General features: G+C 34.5%; 1 pseudogene; it reads left to right on the forward strand.

The window, feature by feature from the left end:
• The first annotated feature begins 1,681 nt into the window (after positions 1–1,681).
• Positions 1,682–6,370, forward strand: LOC140840710 (endoglucanase 10-like; annotated as a pseudogene).
• Positions 6,371–7,451: the final 1,081 nt, after the last annotated feature.

A 7,451-nucleotide genomic window follows, 5' to 3' on the forward strand; every position in this document is an offset into this window, starting at 1 on the left:
GGCACCATTTTCATTTATTGATATCATGCAAATCTGTTTCAGGGTACAGAATGAAACCTGTTTACATATATATTTGTCTTCCAAAATTTGAAACTAAATTTAGCTAAAGTGGTGGAAAGATGAATGCAGTTCCACCTTAATTAACCGACAGGCATGTTTTAACCACCTTCAACTGATAATACAAGGTAACCTTCAAACTCTTCAACCAGTTGTCAATCAGAGCCACCAGGCAAATAACAAATAGAGGATCAGACAATTGCCAGAAGCTTTCCTCCAGATGCATTTTAAGTTCAAATAAAGATATGATACAAGTTGCGATAGGCATGTTCGGGCAAAGAAATCAATAAATAGCAAAACAAAATACAGATATTTACACAGAGAATGTACTTACCAAAATAATTTCCCAGAAATACATAAAATGGAAATGATAAGAATTTATTCAGATTTAAGATTAATTCATAAAATCCAATCAATTCGTCCCTACCATCTTTAATGCATCAATCAAAAGAGTAAGATTACATCACAAATTAAGTTTTTTTTTGGACTTTATCAAGTTTACTAATGAATGATCAAATGACTCTTTATGGCGTGATCGAATTATTGAATAAATCGATTAACAATACTCTGTTCCAAGAAGTTTTAAAAAAGTGGAGTGAAACTCTGAAAAAATTGAGAAATCTTCAGAAGCACATGAAAAAGAAACAGAGCAAGTCAAACGTTCGAGAAATGAAAACTATCGAATTACGAGGATTGGTGAAGCCCCACGTTGAATAGAGGTTTACGTTCCCAAGTAGCAAGTTAATAAATCATATACTTTTAAAATTTGTTAATTACTGTTTAGAGGTAATATACATATATGTGTTGTAACTTTTGAAGATGGAAGGGATACATATAAGAATTCATATCTCCTTCTTCTTTCCTTGTTCAGTCTTTTAGTTTCTATTTTGAGTATTTCTGGTCATTCTTCATTTGGTTCATTCAATTTAAGAGACAATTATATCACAAAAAATTGGAGTCCACTTCACTCAAAGAAGACTTAAAATATTGAATCTATTTAGTTAGATTATATTATATTATCACAGTTAATATTTTCTCATACGAATTTGTCGTCTTTTGACAGCAAAACATATTTATATTAGGCATTCCTTTAAATTTATTGGAATTGGAACCTAAAACTGTTGATTTAGATATTTTAATATTCATTTATGTATGATTTTATTTTGGGGCAAAAACTTGTGTGAAATACTCACGGGTCGTATTTGTGAGACTGATCTCTTATTTGGGTAATTTATGAAAAAAATATTATTTTTTATGCTAAGAGTATTACTTTTTATTGTAAATATGGGTAGGATTGACTTATCTCACAGATTAAGATCCGAGAGACGATCTCACATGAGACTTACTCTTTATTTTGATAAGATAGAACATGTCTTTCATATAATATATTGATTGATGTACATATAAATATATAATACATGCCTTTTTATATGTGTGTATACACACACCCATAGATTTATTTGATCAAGTCGATAATTAATCTCTCCTTTCATTCAATTATTATTATTATTATTATTATTATTATTTTTTATGTAAGGAAAATAGTTTATGGCGTAATTAACATTTAATAATTGGGAAAAAGACGTCTAATCAACCGAAGTGAAGTCATCAAATCCAACTTACAAGGTACTATCGTCATTTCACGTTCTTCAAGGCCGCACCTTTGTCAAGAAAGATTTGGAGGGCGAAGAAGCAAGAATCTTGTCGGTGCTCTGTTTTCAGCGCAATATCCCGTTGCAAGTCCGAATCTTTCGCTACATTTCACCAGCACACTTCCCCAAAACCTTCCAAAGTTCTTCATCTTCCTGCCGTCATCTTCAAGTTCTACCCACATTGTCGATTCGGCCCTTGAGAACATACTATCCCTGCAGGTTTAGATCCGGGCATTAGAAAGGATTCAAGTTGTTGGTTTTTCGAGCAGAAAGTTGAGTTTTTTTCCGTCTCCATTCTGGAAATAAATGGAGGAGAAAAGGCAATCAAGAGGGTGGTGCGGTTGGTTTCTGGTGTTAATAGTTTTGGCAGCGATTGCATTTGCACTTTTCTTGACTTTGAAGCACAAAGTGCACAAGTCGAAGGAGCCGGAGGCTGAACCAGTTCCGGGGCCTCCAGGCGCCATTACACAGAAATACGCTGATGCTCTCAAAGTTGCTATGCAGTTTTTGACATACAAAAGTGTACATTGTACCCTTTCTTTGATCTATCTCTCTGCTCCTTTGCTGTAAATGAAATATAGAATTTGATCTGTTTATAGAGTTCCTTTTTCCTTTTTAAAGTTTTATAATGGGAACGTTAAAACTCCTCATTATTTAGTTAATTATCATTTGATTCTTGTTTTTTTTAAAACTTTTTAGCGATTCAGATCAATTTGATGCTCATGCTGAATTTGCGAGTCTGTTTATGACTTGTTGGATTTACAACTTCTACGTTGAAAGGTGGAGAAAATATCGATGTCTGAGTTATTGGCTTTGGTTAAACTGTAAAATTCTACAGAAAGCTTAACCTCGTGTGTAACTGACTCAATGTGTCTATGATGGTATTATTTTTTACTTGGTAGATGAATTGGACCGAGATCACACTCACTAATCTGTTTTTCTTTCCCCAATTATGCAAGATAACGTTTTATTGACGCCGGAACACTCCCCAATTAATGCTGCAGCTGGGAAATTGGTGAATAATCAGATATCTTGGAGGGGAGATTCGGCTTTGAAAGATGGGAGTGAAGCAAAATTGGATCTTTCAAAAGGGATGTTTGATGCAGGGGATCATATGAAGTTCGGATTTCCAATGGCTTTCACTGCCACGGTAATATCATGGACTATCCTTGAGTATGGTGACCAAATGAAGGTGGTGAATCAATTGGAATCAGCTCAAGATTCACTCAAGTGGGTTACAGATTACCTCATTAATTGTCATCCTACGGATAACGTCTTATATGTTCAGGTTGGTCTAATCTTTTTGCTTTTTGAGAGCTGACCTTCCTAGATGATCATTTAGACCAAATTATGCACATGCCGGATGATTTGGAGGTGTTACTTTCGTGAAATGAGCTTCTGGTCAATTCCTCGTGTGCTACTTTTGGAGGTGCCAGTGCATTTTTAAAAAGCATCCGTTGTTTTCATTTGTTTTGGAGGTTTGAGGAGTACGTTTAATAGCAAAAAAATTTACATTCTTTAGCCAAGAAAACTAAGAGACTGTATTGTGAGGTTGAAATGCAATTTATGTGTTTGGAATAACTAACATGAAGATTGAAAAAAAATTCGTTTCACCAGAATGATAACAAACATGGAATTCCCATCTTACTGTTTGGTGTTTCCCCGTCTATTTTCTCATGCATGGGGTGTCCAATTTTTTTCGACTTACAAGTGTCTTAAACTGTCTCCGAAGTATGATATTTTGACCGTCTTGGTGTCGGACAAGAATATAGAATAATATTGAAATTTCGGCAGGTGGGTAGTCCTAAAGTAGACCATGGTTGTTGGGTTAAACCTGAAGACATGACAGAGGAAAGGCCGCTTGCTCAGGTGAATATTTCTGCCCCAGGAACCGAGGTTGCTGCTGAAACTGCTGCAGCTCTTGCATCAGCATCTCTGGTATTTAAGACCACAGATTCGGTGTACTCAAGCGTGCTTCTGAAACATGCTGAACAATTGTTTACATTTGCTGACAAATATAGAGGGTCATATTCCATCAGCATTCCCGAAACTCAAATCTACTATAATTCTACTGGCTATGGAGATGAGCTATTATGGGCAGCTAGTTGGCTATATCACGCAACTGGTGATAAATCATATTTCGAGTATGTGACTGGGAAAAATGGTGACGACTATGCAAATTGGGGAAGTCCAACATGGTTTAGCTGGGATAATAAACTGGCTGGAACTCAGGTAATCGAAGTCTCCATTCTGGTAAATCTGTTCTTTCACCTCTGAGACACGTTGGGTAGGTTTCATTTTCTGTACTGCATTTCCCATTGCCAAAAATAAAACCAAACATATTATTCTTATTTTATTTCTTTACCCAAACACATGTTTTCACTCATTTCAAATCCCTCTGCATAATCAATAATTTTAAATCAACTCTTCTCCACTCTCAACCAAAATATTCTAATGTTACGTTATGCTTTAATTTTGACAGAATATGCTACACTTTAAATTTTTTAAAATAATATGCATATTACTAAAAATTATAAATCTTATTATGTTCTATCAGGAACTCAATAAATTTCTATATTAGATAATATTTTAAGTAACAATATTTTTCCGAAAACTGAATCAAACATACATCACATTTTGCAAAAAATATTTTTCAGAAAAAGCCTATACCAGCATCAAATCGATCCATTGTATTTGGCTCTCGCAAAGGCTTGGAATTATAGTGCTTAGGAATCAGAGGCAATGGAAATATAATATCGCTCATTGTGTTCCATTTAGATTGAGCCTCAATGGTGTATGGCTAAGCTTTTCATCATCCCAAAATGTTTTGTTAGATGTTACACAGATCATACTGCGCATTAAAATGTCTGGCAAACTTTACAAACTATGATGTCATAAGCTTCCAAACTAAGATGTTTGCAACTCATAAGTTTCTATTTTTCAAGAATTAAGAAGAAATACAGCTTGTATTTTACCGAGGGTATAGTTCATAAATGCAAATGTAACTGAGTGCTATTGTCACAGGTTTTGTTATCAAGGGTTAACTTCTTTCGTTCAAAAGACGTCTCAAATTCCAACGTTCTTCAGAAGTATAGGCAATCAGCAGAGGCAGTCATTTGTGGTCTTTTGCCAAAATCTCCAACAGCCACATCCAGCAGAACTCAGAGTAATTTTCTGTCTGATGCTTTTGTTGACTTGGATTCTTTAACTGATCATCATTTTATCCTTCTTTGACCCATAGTTTATCTTCATCATCATCTGTTGGTGGTATATTTTCATGTTGCTGGTCTTGAGCACACACAAGTTTTGGGTTTCAGTTTTTCTTACCCGATTTCAAGAAGTGAACAGAATAGTTCATTTGGGATTTGAGCCATAATCTGCATGGGGTCTTTCCAATACTTTGAATATCTCTCACATTAACGTCAATTAGATCATCTAGTGCAACTACTGTAAAACTTGTGCTTATGTCAACGGGATGAAGTGCAGGCGGTTTAGTTTGGATAAGCCCATGGAATGCTTTGCAGCATCCAGTGGCGTCGGCATTTTTGGCCGTTATTTATAGTGATTACATGCTTACATCTCAAACGGCAAAGATTTCTTGTGATGGACATTATTTTAGACCCTCGGACCTCCGAAAGTTTGCAATCTCACAGGTATAAATTCTGTCATACAATGTTCTACTAAGGATCAAATGTTTCTCCATTAATTTTTCAAAAGCCGAACTTATTCAAGGATGAAACGACCTGACCAAAAAATTATTAAATTCATACTAATCAGACTGAATTTTGGCAAAAAGTAAAACTAACTCAATTTAAATAACTAAAATAATCAGATCGAAACTTATGTAAAACTATATTTTCCTTTTACGTAAGTGTGTTTGAATTCTGAAAAAAAATAATTGGCAAACAACTAATCAATCTCTTTAAATTTTAATAAACGACACATAGAAATAACCAACGTACCAAACTTATTCAGTTTGGTCAATTTGTTTGGTTTGATCAGATTCATCATCTTGTTCCACATCTAGATTTTGTGTTGTAATGAATCTTATGCCTTCTTCTTAGGCTGATTATATATTGGGTAGCAATCCTATGAAGATGAGTTATCTTGTGGGCTATGGGGATAAGTATCCACAATATGTCCATCATAGAGGTGCCTCCATTCCAACTGATGCAACAACTGGTTGCAAAGATGGTTTCAAGTGGCTTGAATCAGATGAACCAAATCCCAATATTGCAATGGGAGGGCTTGTTGGTGGTCCTTTCTTTAATGAGTCGTTCATCGATTCAAGAAACAACTCAATGCAAACCGAACCAAGCACTTATAACAGCGCAGTCATTGTTGGTCTCCTTTCCAGCTTAGTAACTACGTCATCTGTGGTACAATCTTTTACCTGAGAAAAAGATCCTGATAAAGCCGTCTCGTCCTACATTTACCATTATCATTTGAGCTACACGATGAAACACAAACGACATAGTAGCAGCAGCGTGCTGAATTGTATGTACTAGAGGTGCTGTGTAATTGTGTTGATGGATGTGTAGCTATGCTGCAAAAGAATGGTGTGAACATTTTATATTTCTTGAGTTGTATTTGATGTAAAATATCTAAGATTTTGTTCTATGTGGACATTGTTTGTTGTTAGTGGAAACAGAGTTTGATCATTTGTTTGAATTTCAGAAACCATATTTTCTTTTTAAGATCATCGTTTTTGATCAACTTATTTATCAATAAAAAATTTATATTTTTGGGATCTAAAAATAATTTGGATTCACAATTTTTTAACGGTTGCAAACACTCCTTGATTATTAGTAAAAACTATCATTAATAGAAATTTATATGTACAACGGATTGATTCATTTGCCATAAGGCCCACTAAGGTTTGTTTGGCCGTTGGATTTCGTTTCATATAAAAGTTAATTTTTTAAAAAAGGAAAAACTAAAATTCAACTAAAAACAAGTAGCTACGAATTCTTTTCGTCTTGTTCGAATTAATTCCCATTAATTTCAAATCTTTCCGGTCCAATTTCAATCCATTAAACCGTAGTTTTAACATGCATTAGGTAAATTCTTGGGATAATGCACGGAAAATAATTGGAGAAGGAGATGTTAATCACTTGTATGTCTTAATATGTATTTCACATATCTTGGTGTTTTGTGTAGCTAATGGGCGTGTTCGTACCACGAAGATTACCATTAATTAAGTGGAGTGGGTCTCACGTGAGACCGTCTCACGGATCTTAATCTGTGAGACGGGTCAACCCTACTCATATTCACAATAAAAAGTAATACTTTTAGCATAAAAAGTAATATTTTTTCATGGATAACCCAAATAAGATATACGTCTCATAAATACGACCCGTGAGACCGTCTCACACAAATTTTTGCCAATTAAGTGTTGCTAAATTAAACATTCAAATGTATTTTAATCGACAAAACACAAAATTTGTATAAAATTAATGATAATAAAATAATAATAATAGAGAGGGTGGAATAAACTTAACGGAAATAGAGGGACCCTAGTGCCTCGATGAAGCCCAACAATATTAGGTAATTTCAATGGCTTTAGTTCCCTACAACTCATATATCTCACCCCACGGGCACATGCCATTTTTCCCCGGAGAAAACTTAGTTTTACCTTGATGTTAAATCTTCCTAATTTACTCAAAAATAAAAAATCTTCCTACCTCACTCTAGTAAAATAACTTCAGATTTCAGACTCGATATTTTTTAAAATATATATAT

Source organism: Primulina eburnea, chromosome 1, assembly GCF_022965805.1.
Source record: "Primulina eburnea isolate SZY01 chromosome 1, ASM2296580v1, whole genome shotgun sequence".
Taxonomy (NCBI): Eukaryota; Viridiplantae; Streptophyta; class Magnoliopsida; order Lamiales; family Gesneriaceae; genus Primulina; species Primulina eburnea.